Below are 12,500 nucleotides of genomic sequence, written 5' to 3'. Positions count from 1 at the left end.
TTGCCCTCCAATAGATCCTCGTTAAAGGATTTAGAGTGTACTCATTCCAATTACGGGGCCTCGATAGAGTCCCGTATCGTTATTTTTCGTCACTACCTCCCCGTTCTGGGAGTGGGTAATTTGCGCGCCTGCTGCCTTCCTTGGATGTGGTAGCCGTTTCTCAGGCTCCCTCTCCGGAATCGAACCCTGATTCCCCGTTACCCGTTACGACCATGGTAGGCGCATAACCTACCATCGACAGTTGATAAGGCAGACACTTGAAAGATGCGTCGCCGGTGCTAGACCGTGCGATCAGCCAAAAGTTATCCAGAGTCACCATCATTTGCGGACCGAGGTCCGATTGGTCTTGGTCTAATAAATGCGCTCGTCCCGTGAGGTCGGAGCTTTGTTGCATGTATTAGCTCTAGAATTACCACAGTTATCCAAGTAGGAAAGTACGATCTAAGGAACAACGGCTGGATAATGAGCCATTCGCGGTTTCACCTTATTTCGGCATGTACTTAGACATGCATGGCTTAATCTTTGAGACAAGCATATGACTACTGGCAGGATCAACCAGGTATCTTTTCTCGTTCGGTGCAAGCCACCCGCTCCAACGGCGAGTAGAAACACCACTCTCGAATCGGCAGACGCGTGGCTAGATACACGCCTGCCGTTCTCTGTCTACTTCGTGTCACCAATCACGAGACAGACCTCTTACACACTCTAGAGTACGAGTTCTCCAAAACAACAGTTCCGATAAAACGAAACAAACTAGGGCGTATCAGGAAGAACCGACCTTCGGAGGACAGCTCAACCCACACTAAGCTATATCGAAAATGATGCATATTCCGATGTCTCGGCATGGTTACCCGAAACTCGTCGCATCAGCAGTGGGAACAGAACGTCTTTCGTAACAAAGACAATCGTTAATCGCTCGGATTAACTCGTACGCGTGCGGTCGAACGCACGTACTGCTTTTATCCCCGCTCGGACCGAGAGGGAAAGGGAAACAGTCACCGTTATTGACGTGCCCCGTGAAAGGGAAGGGCCGCTCGGACCCTTGGTTTGACAAGCTGAAATTCAACGGCTCGTGCAGAGCACGCTGCGGGTCCAGCATCCCTTGTGTCTCTGACTGAGACCGGCTAATCGCTCGGATTAACTCGTAGGCGTGCGGTCGAACGCACGTACTGCTTTTATCCCCGCTCGGACCGAGAGGGAAAGGGAAACAGTCACCGTTGTTCACGTGCCCCGTGAAAGGGAAGAGCCGCTCGGACCCTTGGTTTGACATGCTGAAATTCAACGGCTCGTGCAGAGCACGCTGCGGGTCCAGCATCCCGTGTGTCTCTGACTGAGACCGGCTAATCGCTCGGATTAACTCGTAGGCGTGCGGTCGAACGCACGTACTGCTTTTATCCCCGCTCGGACCGAGAGGGAAAGGGAAACAGTCACCGTTGTTCACGTGCCCCGTGAAAGGGAAGAGCCGCTCGGACCCTTGGTTTGACATGCTGAAATTCAACGGCTCGTGCAGAGCACGCTGCGGGTCCAGCATCCCGTGTGTCTCTGACTGAGACCGGCTAATCGCTCGGATTAACACGTAGGGGTGCGGTCGAACGCACGTACTGCTTTTATCCCCGCTCGGACCGAGAGGGAAAGGGAAACAGTCACCGTTGTTCACGTGCCCCGTGAAAGGGAAGAGCCGCTCGGACCCTTGGTTTGACATGCTGAAATTCAACGACTCGTGCAGAGCACGCTGCGGGTCCAGCATCCCGTGTGTCTCTGACTGAGACCGGCTAATCGCTCGGATTAACTCGTAGCCGTGCGGTCGAACGCACGTACTGCTTTTATCCCCGCTCGGACCGAGAGGGAAAGGGAAACAGTCACCGTAAATAACATGCCCCGTGAAAGGGAAGGGCCGCTCGGACCCTTGGTTTGACAAGCTGAAATTCAACGACTCGTGCAGAGCACGCTGCGGGTCCAGCATCCCGTGTGTCTCTGACTGAGACCGGCTAATCGCTCGGATTAACTCGTAGGCGTGCGGTCGAACGCACGTACTGCTTTTATCCCCGCTCGGACCGAGAGGGAAAGGGAAACAGTCACCGTTGTTGACGTGCCCCGTGAAAGGGAAGAGCCGCTCGGACCCTTGGTTTGACATGCTGAAATTCAACGGCTCGTGCAGAGCACGCTGCGGGTCCAGCATCCCGTGTGTCTCTGACTGAGACCGGCTAATCGCTCAGGGGGAAACAGTCACCGTAAATAACATGCCCCGTGAAAGGGAAGGGCCGCTCGGACCCTTGGTTTGACAAGCTGAAATTCAACGACTCGTGCAGAGCACGCTGCGGGTCCAGCATCCCGTGTGTCTCTGACTGAGACCGGCTAATCGCTCGGATTAACTCGTAGGCGTGCGGTCGAACGCACGTACTGCTTTTATCCCCGCTCGGAACGAGGGAAAGGGAAACAGTCACCGTAAATAACATGCCCCGTGAAAGGGAAGGGCCGCTCGGACCCTTGGTTTGACAAGCTGAAATTCAACGACTCGTGCAGAGCACGCTGCGGGTCCAGCATCCCGTGTGTCTCTGACTGAGACCGGCTAATCGCTCGGATTAACTCGTAGGCGTGCGGTCGAACGCACGTACTGCTTTTATCCCCGCACGGACCGAGAGGGAACGGGAAACAGCTACCCATATATTTTACGACAGTAACCTCTTCCACCGAGGCACGTCAAAAACCACCGTTACAGGTGGTGCCGAATCCACCGAGACGGGTAGAACGACAAACTTACTAGGAAAACGCCGCACAGTGTTCTTAAAACCATCACTTCTCGCAACATTCTTTTCGCTCCAATATATTGTTTCAATCCACCATTACGTTCGTTCATTCAATATCTCTCGGCCTCTTACATTCTTTGTTCGGCCATTTCTTAACACTATCGGCAGTCGTTTTCGCTAGTACTCACCACCTGTGTGGAAACGGGCCGTGACCAGCCCACAGGTCCCGGGCACGCCGGGTTAAAAGGTGAGAGGAGGCTTAACACAATGTTACAATCCTGTCTCAGACAGACTATGCCCCCTATATAGAGAAGGAAACTAAATTTAATGCCATCAGAACCCATTAGTACGGCATTTGAAAGTGCGGTAAAAGGCAAGGGACCAAGCGGAATAGTTCCGCATCGCTACCCTGAGTTGCGTCAAATTGGTCCTCAGTTTTGAGTGAAAAAGTGGTGAAAATGAACGCTGAAAAACAACGTTTCTAACTATCAAACTGATTTTGCCATTTCCTCCCACTTTCCAAATTTCACCGAACTCTCCTCACATCCATGCCGTCTTTGGCATCACTCTATACGGGAGAAAATTTCTTAAAGTCGTACTCCCTTTCAGGTCCGTCTCAGACAGACTATGCCCCCTATATAGAGAAGGAAACTACATTTAATGCCATCAGAACCCATTAGTACGGCATTTCAAAGTGCGGTAAAAGGCGAGAACCTATGCGGGCAAGTTCCGCATCGCAACCCTGAGTTGCGTCAAATTGGTCCTCAGTTTTGAGTGAAAAAGTGGTGAAAATGAACGCTGAAAAACAACGTTTCTAACTATCAAACTGATTTTGCCATTTCCTCCCACTTTCCAAATTTCACCGAACTCTCCTCACATCCATGCCGTCTTTGGCATCACTCTATACGGGAGAAAATTTCTTAAAGTCGTACTCCCTTTCAGGTCCGTCTCAGACAGACTATGCCCCCTATATAGAGAAGGAAACTACATTTAATGCCATCAGAACCCATTAGTACGGCATTTGAAAGTGCGGTAAACGGCGAGAGCCTATGCGGGCAAGTTCCGCATCGCAACCCTGAGTTGCGTCAAATTGGTCCTGAGTTTTGAGTGAAAAAGTGGTGAAAATGAACGCTGAAAAACAACGTTTCTAACTATCAAACTGATTTTGCCATTTCCTCCCACTTCCCAAATTTCACCGAACTCGCCTCACATCCATGCCGTCTTTGGCATCACACTATACGGGAGAAAATTTCTTAAAGCCGTCCTCCCTTTGAAGTCCGTCTCAGACAGACTATGCTCCCTATATATAGAAGGAAACTACATTTAATGCCATCAGAACCCATTAGTACGGCTTTTGAAAGTGCGGTAAAAGGCGAGAGCCTATGCGGGCAAGTTCCGCATCGCAACCCTGAGTTGCGTCAAATTGGTCCTCAGTTTTGAGTGAAAAGTGGTGAAAATGAACGCTGAAAACAACGTTTCTAACTATCAAACTGATTTTGCCATTTCCTCCCACTTTCCAAATTTCACCGAACTCTCCTCACATCCATGCCGTCTTTGGCATCACTCTATACGGGAGAAAATTTCTTAAAGTCGTACTCCCTTTCAGGTCCGTCTCAGACAGACTATGCCCCCTATATAGAGAAGGAAACTACATTTAATGCCATCAGAACCCATTAGTACGGCATTTGAAAGTGCGGTAAACGGCGAGAGCCTATGCGGGCAAGTTCCGCATCGCAACCCTGAGTTGCGTCAAATTGGTCCTCAGTTTTGAGTGAAAAGTGGTGAAAATGAACGCTGAAAACAACGTTTCTAACTATCAAACTGATTTTGCCATTTCCTCCCACTTTCCAAATTTCACCGAACTCGCCTCACATCCATGCCGTCTTTGGCATCACTCTATATGGGAGAAAATTTCTTAAAGCCGTCCTCCCTTTGAAGTCCGTCTCAGACAGACTATGCTCCCTATATATAGAAGGAAACTACATTTAATGCCATCAGAACCCATTAGTACGGCTTTTGAAAGTGCGGTAAAAGGCGAGAGCCTATGCGGGCAAGTTCCGCATCGCAACCCTGAGTTGCGTCAAATTGGTCCTCAGTTTTGAGCGAAAAGGTACACGTAACGTCCTAAAACTACCGGGTAGTGTCCGCATCGTCCTCCACAACCCCGCCAACGGACGCGTCGCGTGATCGATCGCGAATCTCTCCTAGAGGCAATGAGGCCATTGGGGTTAGTCGGCGGCAACGTTTGAACATGCCGATAACGCTTACGCTACGTCCATCGTCGATTCCAGTCAAGCCTCACCAGTCCCCTATATATAGAAGGAAACTACATTTAATGCCATCACTACTCAAAAGTACGGCTTTTCTATGTGCGGTAAAGGCGAGAGCTTATGCGGGAGAGTTCCGCGTGGCTACCCTAAGTGCCGTCGAACTCGTCGTAGCGTGTTCCACCGCCTATCTGTCCGAAGGGCAGAAAGAAACTGCGGGAACTCGGCGGGAGCCGGTAATCGAAATGCCGACGATAACCTCGATAGGCGGCGGGTGCCGGTAGTCGAATCGACAGTCCTGCCGCCAACAGACTGGTGTCATGCCGATAACGCTTACGCCACGTCCATCGTCGATTCCAGTCAAGCCTCACCAGTCCCCTATATATATAGAAGGAAACTACATTTAATGCCATCACTACTCAAAAGTACGGCTTTTCTATGTGCGGTAAAGGCGAGAGCTTATGCGGGAGAGTTCCGCGTGGGTACCCGAAGTGCCGTCGAACTCGTCGTAGCGTGTTCCACCGCCTATCTGTCCGAAGGGCAGAAAGAAACTGCGGGAACTCGGCGGGAGCCGGTAATCGAAATGCCGACGATAACCTCGGTAGGCGGCGGGTGCCGGTAGTCGAATCGACAGTCCTGCCGCCAACAGCCTGCTGACATGCCGATAACGCTTACGCTACGTCCATCGTCGATTCCAGTCAAGCTCACCAGTCCCCTATATATATAGAAGGAAACTACATTTAATGCCATCACTACTCAAAAGTACGGCTTTTCTATGTGCGGTAAAAGGCGAGAGCTTATGCGGGAGAGTTCCGCGTGGGTACCCGAAGTACCGTCGAACTCGTCGTAGCGTGTTCCACGGCCAATCTGTCCGAAGGGCAGAAAGAAACTGCGGGAACTCGGCGGGAGCCGGTAATCGAAATGCCGACGATAACCTCGGTAGGCGGCGGGTGCCGGTAGTCGAATCGACAGTCCTGCCGCCAACAGCCTGCTGACATGCCGATAACGCTTACGCCACGTCCATCGTCGATTCCAGTCAAGCTCACCAGTCCCCTATATATAGAAGGAAACTACATTTAATGCCATCACTACTCAAAAGTACGGCTTTTCTATGTGCGGTAAAGGCGAGAGCTTATGCGGGAGAGTTCCGCGTGGCTACCCGAAGTGCCGTCGAACTCGTCGTAGCGTGTTCCACGGCCAATCTGTCCGAAGGGCAGAAAGAAACTGCGGGAACTCGGCGGGAGCCGGTAATCGAAATGCCGACGATAACCTCGGTAGGCGGCGGGTGCCGGTAGTCGAATCGACAGTCCTGCCGCCAACAGCCTGCTGACATGCCGATAACGCTTACGCCACGTCCATCGTCGATTCCAGTCAAGCTCACCAGTCCCCTATATATAGAAGGAAACTACATTTAATGCCATCACTACTCAAAAGTACGGCTTTTCTATGTGCGGTAAAAGGCGAGAGCTTATGCGGGAGAGTTCCGCGTGGCTACCCTAAGTGCCGTCGAACTCGTCGTAGCGTGTTCCACCGCCAATCTGTCCGAAGGGCAGAAAGAAACTGCGGGAACTCGGCGGGAGCCGGTAATCGAAATGCCGACGATAACCTCGGTAGGCGGCGGGTGCCGGTAGTCGAATCGACAGTCCTGCCGCCAACAGCCTGCTGACATGCCGATAACGCTTACGCCACGTCCATCGTCGATTCCAGTCAAGCCTCACCAGTCCCCTATATATATAGAAGGAAACTACATTTAATGCCATCACTACTCAAAAGTACGGCTTTTCTATGTGCGGTAAAAGGCGAGAGCTTATGCGGGAGAGTTCCGCGTGGGTACCCGAAGTGCCGTCGAACTCGTCGTAGCGTGTTCCACCGCCAATCTGTCCGAAGGGCAGAAAGAAACTGCGGGAACTCGGCGGGAGCCGGTAATCGAAATGCCGACGATAACCTCGGTAGGCGGCGGGTGCCGGTAGTCGAATCGACAGTCCTGCCGCCAACAGACTGCTGACATGCCGATAACGCTTACGCCACGTCCATCGTCGATTCCAGTCAAGCTCACCAGTCCCCTATATATATAGAAGGAAACTACATTTAATGCCATCACTACTCAAAAGTACGGCTTTTCTATGTGCGGTAAAGGCGAGAGCTTATGCGGGAGAGTTCCGCGTGGGTACCCGAAGTACCGTCGAACTCGTCGTAGCGTGTTCCACGGCCAATCTGTCCGAAGGGCAGAAAGAAACTGCGGGAACTCGGCGGGAGCCGGTAATCGAAATGCCGACGATAACCTCGGTAGGCGGCGGGTGCCGGTAGTCGAATCGACAGTCCTGCCGCCAACAGCCTGCTGACATGCCGATAACGCTTACGCCACGTCCATCGTCGATTCCAGTCAAGCTCACCAGTCCCCTATATATAGAAGGAAACTACATTTAATGCCATCACTACTCAAAAGTACGGCTTTTCTATGTGCGGTAAAGGCGAGAGCTTATGCGGGAGAGTTCCGCGTGGGTACCCGAAGTACCGTCGAACTCGTCGTAGCGTGTTCCACGGCCAATCTGTCCGAAGGGCAGAAAGAAACTGCGGGAACTCGGCGGGAGCCGGTAATCGAAATGCCGACGATAACCTCGGTAGGCGGCGGGTGCCGGTAGTCGAATCGACAGTCCTGCCGCCAACAGCCTGCTGACATGCCGATAACGCTTACGCCACGTCCATCGTCGATTCCAGTCAAGCTCACCAGTCCCCTATATATAGAAGGAAACTACATTTAATGCCATCACTACTCAAAAGTACGGCTTTTCTATGTGCGGTAAAGGCGAGAGCTTATGCGGGAGAGTTCCGCGTGGCTACCCTAAGTGCCGTCGAACTCGTCGTAGCGTGTTCCACGGCCAATCTGTCCGAAGGGCAGAAAGAAACTGCGGGAACTCGGCGGGAGCCGGTAATCGAAATGCCGACGATAACCTCGGTAGGCGGCGGGTGCCGGTAGTCGAATCGACAGTCCTGCCGCCAACAGCCTGCTGACATGCCGATAACGCTTACGCCACGTCCATCGTCGATTCCAGTCAAGCTCACCAGTCCCCTATATATAGAAGGAAACTACATTTAATGCCATCACTACTCAAAAGTACGGCTTTTCTATGTGCGGTAAAAGGCGAGAGCTTATGCGGGAGAGTTCCGCGTGGGTACCCGAAGTACCGTCGAACTCGTCGTAGCGTGTTCCACAGCCAATCTGTCCGAAGGGCAGAAAGAAACTGCGGGAACTCGGCGGGAGCCGGTAATCGAAATGCCGACGATAACCTCGGTAGGCGGCGGGTGCCGGTAGTCGAATCGACAGTCCTGCCGCCAACAGCCTGCTGACATGCCGATAACGCTTACGCCACGTCCATCGTCGATTCCAGTCAAGCCTCACCAGTCCCCTATATATATAGAAGGAAACTACATTTAATGCCATCACTACTCAAAAGTACGGCTTTTCTATGTGCGGTAAAGGCGAGAGCTTATGCGGGAGAGTTCCGCGTGGCTACCCTAAGTGCCGTCGAACTCGTCGTAGCGTGTTCCACCGCCTATCTGTCCGAAGGGCAGAAAGAAACTGCGGGAACTCGGCGGGAGCCGGTAATCGAAATGCCGACGATAACCTCGGTAGGCGGCGGGTGCCGGTAGTCGAATCGACAGTCCTGCCGCCAACAGCCTGCTGACATGCCGATAACGCTTACGCCACGTCCATCGTCGATTCCAGTCAAGCTCACCAGTCCCCTATATATAGAAGGAAACTACATTTAATGCCATCACTACTCAAAAGTACGGCTTTTCTATGTGCGGTAAAGGCGAGAGCTTATGCGGGAGAGTTCCGCGTGGGTACCCGAAGTACCGTCGAACTCGTCGTAGCGTGTTCCACCGCCTATCTGTCCGAAGGGCAGAAAGAAACTGCGGGAACTCGGCGGGAGCCGGTAATCGAAATGCCGACGATAACCTCGGTAGGCGGCGGGTGCCGGTAGTCGAATCGACAGTCCTGCCGCCAACAGCCTGCTGACATGCCGATAACGCTTACGCCACGTCCATCGTCGATTCCAGTCAAGCCTCACCAGTCCCCTATATATATAGAAGGAAACTACATTTAATGCCATCACTACTCAAAAGTACGGCTTTTCTATGTGCGGTAAAGGCGAGAGCTTATGCGGGAGAGTTCCGCGTGGGTACCCGAAGTACCGTCGAACTCGTCGTAGCGTGTTCCACGCCAATCTGTCCGAAGGGCAGAAAGAAACTGCGGGAACTCGGCGGGAGCCGGTAATCGAAATGCCGACGATAACCTCGGTAGGCGGCGGGTGCCGGTAGTCGAATCGACAGTCCTGCCGCCAACAGCCTGCTGACATGCCGATAACGCTTACGCCACGTCCATCGTCGATTCCAGTCAAGCTCACCAGTCCCCTATATATAGAAGGAAACTACATTTAATGCCATCACTACTCAAAAGTACGGCTTTTCTATGTGCGGTAAAGGCGAGAGCTTATGCGGGAGAGTTCCGCGTGGGTACCCGAAGTACCGTCGAACTCGTCGTAGCGTGTTCCACGGCCAATCTGTCCGAAGGGCAGAAAGAAACTGCGGGAACTCGGCGGGAGCCGGTAATCGAAATGCCGACGATAACCTCGGTAGGCGGCGGGTGCCGGTAGTCGAATCGACAGTCCTGCCGCCAACAGCCTGCTGACATGCCGATAACGCTTACGCCACGTCCATCGTCGATTCCAGTCAAGCCTCACCAGTCCCCTATATATAGAAGGAAACTACATTTAATGCCATCACTACTCAAAAGTACGGCTTTTCTATGTGCGGTAAAGGCGAGAGCTTATGCGGGAGAGTTCCGCGTGGGTACCCGAAGTACCGTCGAACTCGTCGTAGCGTGTTCCACCGCCAATCTGTCCGAAGGGCAGAAAGAAACTGCGGGAACTCGGCGGGAGCCGGTAATCGAAATGCCGACGATAACCTCGGTAGGCGGCGGGTGCCGGTAGTCGAATCGACAGTCCTGCCGCCAACAGCCTGCTGACATGCCGATAACGCTTACGCCACGTCCATCGTCGATTCCAGTCAAGCCTCACCAGTCCCCTATATATAGAAGGAAACTACATTTAATGCCATCACTACTCAAAAGTACGGCTTTTCTATGTGCGGTAAAGGCGAGAGCTTATGCGGGAGAGTTCCGCGTGGCTACCCTAAGTGCCGTCGAACTCGTCGTAGCGTGTTCCACCGCCTATCTGTCCGAAGGGCAGAAAGAAACTGCGGGAACTCGGCGGGAGCCGGTAATCGAAATGCCGACGATAACCTCGGTAGGCGGCGGGTGCCGGTAGTCGAATCGACAGTCCTGCCGCCAACAGACTGGTGTCATGCCGATAACGCTTACGCCACGTCCATCGTCGATTCCAGTCAAGCCTCACCAGTCCCCTATATATAGAAGGAAACTACATTTAATGCCATCACTACTCAAAAGTACGGCTTTTCTATGTGCGGTAAAGGCGAGAGCTTATGCGGGAGAGTTCCGCGTGGCTACCCGAAGTACCGTCGAACTCGTCGTAGCGTGTTCCACCGCCTATCTGTCCGAAGGGCAGAAAGAAACTGCGGGAACTCGGCGGGAGCCGGTAATCGAAATGCCGACGATAACCTCGGTAGGCGGCGGGTGCCGGTAGTCGAATCGACAGTCCTGCCGCCAACAGCCTGCTGACATGCCGATAACGCTTACGCCACGTCCATCGTCGATTCCAGTCAAGCCTCACCAGTCCCCTATATATATAGAAGGAAACTACATTTAATGCCATCACTACTCAAAAGTACGGCTTTTCTATGTGCGGTAAAAGGCGAGAGCTTATGCGGGAGAGTTCCGCGTGGGTACCCTAAGTGCCGTCGAACTCGTCGTAGCGTGTTCCACCGCCTATCTGTCCGAAGGGCAGAAAGAAACTGCGGGAACTCGGCGGGAGCCGGTAATCGAAATGCCGACGATAACCTCGGTAGGCGGCGGGTGCCGGTAGTCGAATCGACAGTCCTGCCGCCAACAGCCTGCTGACATGCCGATAACGCTTACGCCACGTCCATCGTCGATTCCAGTCAAGCCTCACCAGTCCCCTATATATATAGAAGGAAACTACATTTAATGCCATCACTACTCAAAAGTACGGCTTTTCTATGTGCGGTAAAGGCGAGAGCTTATGCGGGAGAGTTCCGCGTGGGTACCCGAAGTACCGTCGAACTCGTCGTAGCGTGTTCCACCGCCAATCTGTCCGAAGGGCAGAAAGAAACTGCGGGAACTCGGCGGGAGCCGGTAATCGAAATGCCGACGATAACCTCGGTAGGCGGCGGGTGCCGGTAGTCGAATCGACAGTCCTGCCGCCAACAGCCTGCTGACATGCCGATAACGCTTACGCCACGTCCATCGTCGATTCCAGTCAAGCTCACCAGTCCCCTATATATAGAAGGAAACTACATTTAATGCCATCACTACTCAAAAGTACGGCTTTTCTATGTGCGGTAAAAGGCGAGAGCTTATGCGGGAGAGTTCCGCGTGGGTACCCGAAGTACCGTCGAACTCGTCGTAGCGTGTTCCACCGCCTATCTGTCCGAAGGGCAGAAAGAAACTGCGGGAACTCGGCGGGAGCCGGTAATCGAAATGCCGACGATAACCTCGGTAGGCGGCGGGTGCCGGTAGTCGAATCGACAGTCCTGCCGCCAACAGCCTGCTGACATGCCGATAACGCTTACGCTACGTCCATCGTCGATTCCAGTCAAGCTCACCAGTCCCTATATATATAGAAGGAAACTACATTTAATGCCATCACTACTCAAAAGTACGGCTTTTCTATGTGCGGTAAAAGGCGAGAGCTTATGCGGGAGAGTTCCGCGTGGGTACCCTAAGTGCCGTCGAACTCGTCGTAGCGTGTTCCACCGCCTATCTGTCCGAAGGGCAGAAAGAAACTGCGGGAACTCGGCGGGAGCCGGTAATCGAAATGCCGACGATAACCTCGGTAGGCGGCGGGTGCCGGTAGTCGAATCGACAGTCCTGCCGCCAACAGCCTGCTGACATGCCGATAACGCTTACGCCACGTCCATCGTCGATTCCAGTCAAGCTCACCAGTCCCCTATATATATAGAAGGAAACTACATTTAATGCCATCACTACTCAAAAGTACGGCTTTTCTATGTGCGGTAAAAGGCGAGAGCTTATGCGGGAGAGTTCCGCGTGGGTACCCGAAGTACCGTCGAACTCGTCGTAGCGTGTTCCACCGCCTATCTGTCCGAAGGGCAGAAAGAAACTGCGGGAACTCGGCGGGAGCAGGTAATCGAAATGCCGACTAGGGAACCACGCACGCGCGAAACAGACCGAGGAAAATCGGTTCCCCGTCGGTAGGCGGCGGGCGCGGGTGTTTAAATTTCAATCGCTGGCACATGCTCTGAGACTCTGTTCGACTTGTACCGAGGCCAATGCGTGTACTCGGCGGGAGCAGGTTCGAAATGC

General features: G+C 53.0%; 1 protein-coding gene and 1 non-coding gene across 2 annotated transcripts in view; both read right to left on the bottom strand.

Moving 5' to 3' along the window:
- LOC143250039 (small subunit ribosomal RNA) overlaps positions 1–562 on the bottom strand; it is a 1,805-nt gene extending 1,243 nt beyond the window's left edge. Inside the window, exon 1 of the ribosomal RNA XR_013028079.1 lies at positions 1–562. This exon is cut by the window's left edge and continues 1,243 nt beyond it. This is a non-coding gene — a ribosomal RNA (small subunit ribosomal RNA).
- The window catches only part of LOC143249013 (uncharacterized), an 84,033-nt gene that overhangs the window by 46,850 nt on the left and 24,683 nt on the right, over positions 1–12,500 (bottom strand). The gene's annotated exons all lie outside the window — the stretch shown is intronic.

The sequence above is a fragment of the Tachypleus tridentatus genome, chromosome 4, assembly GCF_004210375.1.
Source record: "Tachypleus tridentatus isolate NWPU-2018 chromosome 4, ASM421037v1, whole genome shotgun sequence".
In the NCBI taxonomy this organism is placed as follows: Eukaryota; Metazoa; Arthropoda; class Merostomata; order Xiphosura; family Limulidae; genus Tachypleus; species Tachypleus tridentatus.
Note: the sequence above shows the minus strand (reverse complement) of the source record. Positions and strands in the feature narration are given on the sequence as shown.